Source organism: Balaenoptera ricei, chromosome 2, assembly GCF_028023285.1.
Source record: "Balaenoptera ricei isolate mBalRic1 chromosome 2, mBalRic1.hap2, whole genome shotgun sequence".
NCBI classification, from domain to species: Eukaryota; Metazoa; Chordata; class Mammalia; order Artiodactyla; family Balaenopteridae; genus Balaenoptera; species Balaenoptera ricei.
Window position 1 is genome coordinate 116,741,988 of NC_082640.1, and position 10,431 is coordinate 116,752,418.

Sequence of the window (10,431 nt, forward strand, 5' to 3'; positions counted from 1 at the left end):
AAAATAATTGACACAAACTTCTTAATACTGTCCAATATCTGGTCTGTGTTTAAATTTCCTCAATAGTCTTAAAAAGTTTTTAACATTTTGTTCAAACCTCAACCCAAATAAATATACTGTTACTGGTTCATGTTTCTCAAATCTCTTTTAGTCTCTATCAGTCAGGTTTCAACCAGAGAAGCAGACCACTAGGATATATACTTTTTAAGTTTATACACACACACACACACACACACACACACACACACGGGTATGTATACATGCACACACATATATAGATATAGGTACTCTCTAGATATATAGTGATAATAAGGGAATTGACTCTGGTTAAGCAAGCCCGAAGCCCATAGATGGGCAGTCAGGAAGGAAGGACACAGAGGGAAGAGAGAACAATTGCAGGCCCAACTGTGCTTGGAGTCTCAGATTTTCAGAGACATGGTTGCTTTGATGACTACCACCTGATTTTCAGGTCCACCCAGAATAACCTCCCTTTTGATTAACTCAAAATTGGAACTTTACTTGCATCTCAAAATTCCTTCACAGCAGAACCTATTGTTTGATTGAATAACTAGGAGAGGTTTTATGTCTGCAACAAAATGTCTGCTGCCTCCCTTCTGTTCTCCAGCTCTCACAAGAGAATATCTCTTGTAGACCACTCTAACTAGAAACATACTAGACTGTCGTCATATCACACAGCCATCACAGGCCACTGTTTGTCAACTTGGCACCCATATACATCTCTTTAAACCATATTTAATCACCAAATAAAGACAATAGTAAAATCATACTTCTGACTAACGTAATGAACTTAATGACATGATAGAATGAACTATCCCACGTAAAACTGAAAAATGCTAACCCTTTCCCCAGGAGAAGATACAAAATCTTCGGGTGATGTTCACACGTCTCCTGTGATATCCTATAAGTTATATATTGAAATATAAAGTTAATTGTTATTAACACATGTTACATGATAAGAGGATGACAGAGGTAATAAAACAAAAATATTTAATACATATACAAATATTCGCATGAAAATAATAAAGAAATACTCATAATGATTATTGTCTTCCTTTCTGCAAATGGTCACATTATCATAGCTGGTATTTCTTCCACTACCTTCTTTCATTTCCTTCTTCCACTACTCTTTCCATATTCCCTTTGCCCTCAGCAAGCACCTCAGCTGGTTGTGGTTCTTTGCCAAGTGGGATGACCCAAACCTTAATTTCTAAAGGATCTGGGCTATTAGAAATCCTACCTGAATTGAGTTGTCATAGTTTTCCACTGACTTTAATCAAAGTACATAGGAATACAAAGAGATGCCCTAGGGCAGGGGTCCCCAGCCTCTGGGCTGTGGACCATACCAGTCCGTAGCCTGTTAGGAACCGGGCCGCACAGCAGGAGGTGAGCAGTGAGCAAGCAAGCTTCATCTGCCTCTCCCTATCGCTGCCCATCGCTGGCATTCCCGCTTGAACCATCCCCCCAACCCTGCCCTATCCGTGGAAAAATTGTCTTCCATGAAACCGGTCCCTGGTGCCAGAAAGGTTGGGGACTGCTGCCCTAGGGGATCTCCTGTATTTCAGACAGAATCTACTTTACCCTCATTGTGCAATAGCACCCTATTTTCCTTGATAGCCAGGACTGATCACTGCAGCCAGCATAATAACTCCTTTCTTTTTCTGTTGATTCAGAGGCTTGAAGAGCCCACAGTGGCCAGATGGCAGCCACTTCCAGTTCAATGGAATATTTATTGTGTCCCCTGGGGGATGCATTCCTTGTTTGGAAACTATGACCTCTAGGCCAACATACCCTAAAGTCATGGGAATGGAAAAGAAACATTTTGCTAACCAAGATGACTAGAGGCAATGTGAGAGGAGCGGCTCTCTTTTCCAGCTCTTGGATTTACAGTGTAAGGATTCGTAAATCCTGGTGATGGGAGAAATAGCACCATACGTTAGAGGCTGATTTAAAGCATTGAGCACATCCTAGAGGACATTGTCTCAATCTCACAAGGTATTGCCACCTACCTGGCACCATAACTGAGTCATCAAAAGAGCAATCCACAGTCCTATTAAGCCAGCTGCTTCAGAATGTTGATGTAAGACCAGGGAATACCATGAGTAGGAGCTCATTGTCACACAGTATAAAATTTTCATAATATAGCAAGATCCTTTCTCAAGGTCCCCTTCTAGGATTTGTAAATTGATTCAGGTCTAGAATTTGATTCAGGGGCCATGACTCTATTTTGGTGATTCAGATCAGGCTTCTGATCACTAAACTTAGAATTTTCCATTTATACAGATCAAGTAAAAGTTAAGGAGGCTTCCCGTCTCCGATGTTGAAGTTTGCATCTCTGAAAGTTAATTTTGGGTCTTTTTTATATCTTCCAAGAATCCACTTAGTATGTTGAATAAATCCTGTAGATTCTTGAATATATGGGAGATAGTTACAATAATTGTTTTAATATCTTTATTGATTCTATCCTTTGTCATTTCTGATTTTTTTTTTTAATTGAGCTCCACTTACTTTTTTAAAAATTAATTAATTAACTAATTTTTGGCTGTGTTGGGTCTTCATTACTGGGTGCGGGCTTTCTCTAGTTGCGGCGAATGGGGGCTACTTTTCATTGCGGTCTGCAGGCTTCTCATGGCAGTGGTGTCTCTTGTTGCGGAGCACAGACTCTAGGCACACGGGCTTCAGTAGATATGGCATGCGGACTCAGTAGTTGTGGCTCGCGGGCTCTAGAGTGCAGGTTCAGTAGTTGTGGTGCACGGGCTTAGTTGCTCCGTGGCATGTGGGATCTTCCCGGATCAGGGCTCGAAACCGCGTCCCCTGCGTTGGCAGGCAGATTCTTAACCACTGCGCCACCAGGGAAGTCCCTCTGATACGGTTTTGGTTGTTTGCTTTTTCTCTTCAATATGAATCATACTGTCTCACCTTTCTACATGTCTGGTTATTTTTACGGTATGTCAGGCATTGTTAATTTTACATTGTATGATGGATATTTTTGTGTTTCTACAAATATTCTTGACCTTTGTTCTTTAATGTGGCTTCTGGAAACAGTTTGATATTTGCGGGTCTTGCTTTAAGCTTATGAGATGGGGTGAGGTCACCTTATAATCCAGGGCTAATCTTGCCCCACAACTGAGGCAAAACCCTCTTAGTACTCTAGTAGAGTGAATTATGAGGTTTTTCATTTTGAGTAGAGGGAACAGGAAATATTTCTAGCTCTGAGTGAGCACCAAGTACTGTTACCTCTAATCTTTAGGTAGTTTCCTCCAGTGCATGAGATGATTAGTACTCAGCTGAAGACTCACGGGGACCCATTCAGATTTCCAAAGTTTTATCTCTGTGAAGCTCTTTTCTCTCAGCAATGTGACACTCTGTGAACTTTAGCCACCCTGTTTGGTGTTTCTCAAAAAGCTAAATATGGAATTCCTATATAACCCAGAAATTCCACTCATAGGTTACAGACTTACCCAAAAGAATTGAAAACAGGTTTCAAACAAATACTTCTATTTTTTTCAATGTTTATTGGAGTACAGTTGATTTACAGTGTTGTGTTAGTTTCAGGTGTACAGCAAAGTGAATCAGTTATACATATACATGTGTCCACTCTTTTTTATATTCTTTTCCCAAATAGGTCATTACAGAATATTGAGTAGAGTTCTCTGTGCTATACAGTAGGTCCTTATTAGTTATATTTTTTAGTTTTATAGTTTTTATAGTTTATTTTATATATAGTAGTGTGTATATGTCAATCCCAATCTCCCAATTTATCCCTCCCCCTTTTTCCCCCCAGTAACCATAAGTTCAAACAAATACTTTTACATGAATGCTAATAGCAGCATTATTCACAGTAGCCAAACACTGGAAGCAACTCACATCTCCATCAACTAATGAAGGGATAAAATACATGGTATAGTCATACAATAGAATATTACTTAACCATAAAAAGAAGTGAAGTACTTATACATGCTACAACGGAGATGAACCTCAAAGAGATTATACTAAAAATATAATAAATATGTTCTCATTTAACATAAAGTATATAGCCTATATGTTCAATGAGAACATGTTTATTGTATTTATCTGGCTATTCTACAATGATAGAAGAAAGAATACACACACATACACCCCCCCCCCACACACACACACACCTCACACACAGTATACTTCTGTTTAGCTTTTAATTCCTGTCAAAAATATTATTTAATAAAAAATATATCACAGTTCCTTTCAAAAATTATGCATTTTACACTGGTTGTAGCCTTCATAATCGTCTTTGAAAAAATGTATATTCAACTACTTTGCCCAGTTTTAAATTGGGTTATCTTTTTGTTGTTCAGTAGTAGATGTTCTTTTTTTTTTTTTTTTTTTTTTTTTTTTTTTTTCACACACACACTGTATTTTATTTTTACAAGAGATAAATCGACTGACACCAAGCATTGTACATGGATGACCACAACAAAAGCAACAATGATTGCAATTACCAAACATGAAACACACTCATACTATGTCATAGTATTGACATTCAGTCCAGTAATCCTCCACTGTAACAGCTCCTTTACTTTGCAGTGAAAATTGATTTGTATATTCTTTGCCTCTGAGTCCGTGTGGAATTTTTTTTTTTTTTTTTTTAAATTCAGACAGAAAGTCACAAAAATTATACTCATCCTCATCAGTTCACTCAGTCCCATGTAATTAATTTTTTTTTTCGTCTTGATCTTTTGTTAGCACTTTTATGAGTTCATCAGTTTTTCATTAGAGTTCTGAAAATGCTTATTCATTCAGTTCAGCAGTAAGTAGATGTTCTTTATATATTCTGGATACTAGTCCTTTATCAGATACATGATTTGCAAATATTTTTTCCCATTTTGTAACTTGTCTTCATTTTATTGATACTGTGCTTTGATACACAAAAGTTTTAAATTCTGATGAAGTCCAACTTATCTATTTTTTCTTGTTTCTTCTTTTGGTGTCATTTCTAAGAATTCATTGCAAATTTAAAGCCATGAAGATTTACTCCTATGTTTTCTTCTAGGAGCTTTACGGTTTTAGCTCTTATATTTAGGCTACTGATCCATTTTGAGTTAATTTTGTATATGATATGAGATAGGGTTCCAACTTCATTCTTTTTGGTGTGGAAATCCAGTGTCCCAGCACAATGTTAACTATGCCTGTCATGTATCATGGAAGGTATCAGAAGCCAGAGGATTATAGTTATAACTTCCCAATGACCTAAATATTAACAATACTATAATTCTTAATTAAAATTTAGGTAAGTCTATTTATTGTTACCTGAGAAGGAGGATAAACATAAGGAAGGAGATGATAAGATTCTCTTTTAGATTGAATATAGTTATCAATATCCCTATCAATAGTATGTTACAGAGCCTTCAAAATGCCTGGGTACTCACACACTAACTAGGATTATGATATATAATTTTATATACTCTCTACATCCTCCATTCTTCAGAAGCCCTACTACCCCCATGACAGAAAAACCTGTGGTGCTAAAGGGTAAATATTTTAACTGTTCCAAATTTTCTCATTATGCATTTTCACTTCTCTGCTCCACTAGCTCTTCTTATAATGCTAAGCCAAAATGAATGGTAACCCCACCATGCTAAACTTCATAAACACTCAGATTTCCTTTATGCCTTGGCGTTGGTCTAATAAAACATTTTCCCTGTTAAACTGAGGAAGAATTGGAATTTTTCTAATAAAGTTTAGTTGGAAACTAAGAAAAGGAAAAAACAGGAAGCATAGAAAAATAAAAGTTTAATCCATTCCCTGTATACTAACAACTGAAACTTTATGGAAACTTAGCCATAAATTGGTTTAGTTAGCATATGTTTATGGAACACCAAGGCTTGCTTCCCTTTTTCTTACTTCAAATATGCCAAGGTGGCATGTTAATCCAGGTGTTGTTAGCTGGAGATAGATTTGGAATACCCCCACAGCTAGGTAATACGTTTCTCAATTTCATTTACAGGTTTATTTTCAGGTCTTCATCCCCAACTCCAGTCCCAAACTATAACTTTTAACTTCAACCGATCATGTGAGCTAAGACATGGACCCATAATCCCCTAACTAATCCCAAGGATTTCAATTGCTTATTTTATTAATACAACCTTCCACTCCACCCCTGACCCAATCATCACATGTCTTTATCTTTCACCTATTTGGCTTATCCTTTGCTGAATCATTTTTACTTACTGGCTATGAAGTTAGTTCTACTTTAAGTGAAACTTAGTTCCTTTACCTGAATTTGTGTGTTGGGAGTTATTGAGCTATTATCTGGAGGAAAAACCCCACCCAAGAGTTTTTGAGGCATGAGTGGCTCATCCAGAAGAAGGACAGAGATGTCAGTACTGAGAATTGAGAAAGGGGAAGTGATTCTACCTGAGAGACAGAATTATAAAATGTCAGAGTCCACTTGCATGCAGCTAACCTTAATGGGGAATGGCTGAGTGATGGGAAAAACAAACCACTTAGCACTGCAGCCTAGAAGGCAGTGTTATAGGTCTTTGAGGCCAAGCTTGCACTCAGTGAGTGGCATCACCAGGGGAGGATTATTGAGCCTGTCAGTGAATCAGTGCCCTACACAGAGCAGAAGATGAACTGCAATAAAGGCATCATGGAGCATAAGGAGATCATAACTGCCATAACGACCACCTCCCTGCCACCATTCCATTTCTGGACAGGTACCAACTATACCTCTTCCAGGTCTTTGGATATTTCTAGGGAAGAAAATAACCCAATTTATTAAATACAACAAATATAATTTTTTACCACTCTAGATGATGGAGATTTGGAATATGGTGTAGTTTGTTTTTAGAACAAATAAAGCACGCTACTTAGTATGTGGAGCAAATTCACACTGGCTACATTAGTATCCAGTCCTGGTCTCTAAAGCAGCCCTGTGGTTCTGATAGAAAATGCCATCATTCCCTGCTGGAACCTGTCTGAATCCTGTCAGCTCTTCTGACAGAAGCAGAGTTTTCATCTTTTACACTTTCTAAAACCCTTTTTCTATTGAACTGCCCACTAAATTCCTATTTTTTTGTCAATGAGAAATCTCTGATTTCTCAGCTTATTTGCAAAGCAGAGATGAATGACAGATAGTAAGTTTAATTACTATTAAGGCTCAGGACACCAGCTCTGTCCACCGGCACAAGCCTCTTTGAAAATCCCCCAGATGCTCACAAATGATACCCATCCAGAATTCTTTCACTCTTAGTTAACAGCTTGAAAACTGCTTTACCAACCATAAAAATATTAATGAATGTACATTAAAAGTAACAGTAAGGCTATTTAGTTAGACCTCCTAGTAAAATTTACTCATGTCAGTATCTATAGCAGTTGTACATTTTATACTCTAGCTTACTACATATGATATATTTTCTCACATGCTATCTTGTAATTCTTTTCATAAACTTAATTTGGAATATTAAATGTTACTTCTTAACTTTATGCTGTTTGGATTATCAGTTCTGTGGTTAGCTATTTCTGTGATATTGGACAAGCACTTATCCTTTCTGGACCTTACTCATACATAACATAAAGGATTTTATTAAATAATTTTCAAGAATCCTTATAGTTCTGACTTTCTGTAAGGTTAATGTGAAAACAGTATGAAATATGGTTAAGGACTCAAGGAAATGTCTTCTTTAATCCTTTTCTAAGGAGTTAAATAGTTAAATTAAGTTTAAAGCTATTACTTTTGGAGGGAATATTTACTTATAGCTTTTTAATATATTGTTAGTAGTCAAAGGAAGAAGAATAAAATGTACTGAAATATATATTTTCAAAAAATATGTAAATGCTTAAGTGACTTTACATATTATGTGTGAGCCTGAATTCTTTACATAGTTTTAAATAATGAATTATTCTTTCATAATGCAGACTCATATATGTCCCTGTGATTCATACAAAATGAAAATTATTTTAAATAATTGAGCTTGATTTACATAGTTGGAGGTTATAGACTAACTACCTTGTTTTATTTTGCCAGCACTGTGTTTTTATTTTGGGGGCCAACATTTAAAAATAGTTTCCATGTTTTTTAAAAATATGTTTTTCAGTGTCTTTTTGAAAAATTACATAATCTGGTAACTCTAGTCCCACACTCACATGTAGTAATTACTGGCCAAAGCTAAATAGCAGTTGTCCTTTTTAGGTAGGACATGGGCTCAGGGCATTGCCCTGATTCCCTTATTCACACTTGTATTGGACCACTTCACTCATGTTATCTGCCTGGGATTTCAGCCAATATGTTTACCCCCATTTGATAGGATTGTTAACATTGAATTCATTCAATATTGTATTTATTTTCAAATAAACTTTTCCTCGGGATTTATAACAAAGGATTTGGATTTCTTGTCATCCAAATTTAACATGGTTTTCCTCAAGCCTTCTGAAGTGAGTACACGCCAACATTTGATTGGCATAATGTCCAAATATAGACAGGCATTGAGTTATATATTCTTCAGAGAAAATACAGAAAAAAATTACTAATATAATTTTTCCAGTTGAATTTAAATATCAATTCAATGGACATAATATCTTCATTACAACCTCATAAGTACCATTAAATAATAGTTACAAATAGTTCTTAAATATTCCACTCTTACAAATAAAGATACTCAGATAACCCAACACAGAAAATAAAAGCTAAGCCAAACACACACATATAATATAGGTTGTGGTTTTAAGTGGACTACTTTTCCCAATAAAAATAAAAATCTTTTTATAAAATGGAAGAAAAAAGGCCTTATATTAATATAAACTGACTAATATATGAATTAAATTTACATTTATTTAAAAATTAATTATGGATAAAATTAATTTGATGATATATAGATTTGAAATTAGTTGTTGTAAATAACAGCCTTAGCATCTGATTTATTTATTTTTTTGGTAGCAAACTATCAAGAAAATTTTGATTTACAAAGACAAGTTACAACTGTTAATAATATATATTTTTTAAAAATACATCTCTGCCAATTTTATAATTCTTTTTATAATAGAAAATTTTAATTTTATAACTTAATAGCTTTATACATTTATATTTCAAAGATCCCAGAAAAAGCTTTTTGCTAAAGCAACACCAAAAAAATTAATGTGGCGACACAAAGGCAAGTATTGCCAGTCACCAATGTATTAAGATTTGGCATCTGATACATTTTTCTTAACATGGCTTTGTAGTGATGAAAATATTTAAAAGCTCAAAAATTCTAATCAAATGGATGCAGAATCCTTGCTCTTAGGCAAAATACTGGAAGGCACACAGTTTGCAAAATATTGTTCAATAACCAATTAGCACAAGCAAAATACTTACAGGATTAGTAAACATTTTACTTAAAAGCTAGTGATTACTTTTCCTTTTTTTCCCTCTCTTCTTAAAAAGTATTTAATTCTGAAAGAGAAATCTTGAACCAATTGAAGCAGGAAATTATCTTGACGCCTCAGCCATATTTGTTCTCTTTCCACTAGGAAGTCTCAGATGAATGATAGAATAGGAAATAATGTGTTGTGTTCATGGAAGTTTATGTAGAAGAAGGAAATAAAGATAGAGACCTTAAGGTAGATATTCCAAGCTTTTTGGAGTTGCATTACCCAAAAGTTACAAAAATATTTTTTGTTTTATATTACAGCATGTATTTCCCAGCCTTCCGAATAAGCCACTTGGCATAGATAATTAGTGTTACTAGGTTACATTGTTTGTTTGTTAATTCTGTTTTATTTTGTTTTGAGAATTTGGTGGTGATGCTAGAGATAACGAGACATCTTGAGATGTTCCCAAACATCTGTGAAAACGTGAAAATCGCTTCCCTATAGCAACTTATAAGGCTGCTTCTTTCATGCAGTTTAGCTCTGATAAAAGTGCCATCAAAAAGTGACATTGGCCTGGCCAGTAGATATAGTACAGGTAGTTTTAGAGTGCTTCACAGAAAATATGTTAGACATTCAAATTCATGTGCACTATGAGATTATGAAATCCACGGTACCCAGGGCTTATGTCTGGCTAGGTCATCATTGCATTTTAAATTCTCAGCACAATTCATGGCCAGAATATATGTCTGATAATTATTTTTTAAATGAATCACTGCTACTATTTAATTAGCTATCAATTTTATCCTTTGTATGAAAGAACTCAGAGGTTTGGGGATATACATTCACTCTAATGAAGACAGATGCAGACTACTCAGGAGGAGTCAAATTTGCAAGGTTTATGCTACATTTAAGCCAGCCACGTTACAATGCGTAGCCCTTATTTTACTATTTTCAGATGCGTGCTTCTCAGTATCTTAAAGCTAAGTCTACATTTGGTGAACTGATAGATTTAGTACTATTTACTATGTTGTTCTATGGTCCATGTAGAATAAGAAACTATATTCACACAGATGCTACTCTTATAGTTAA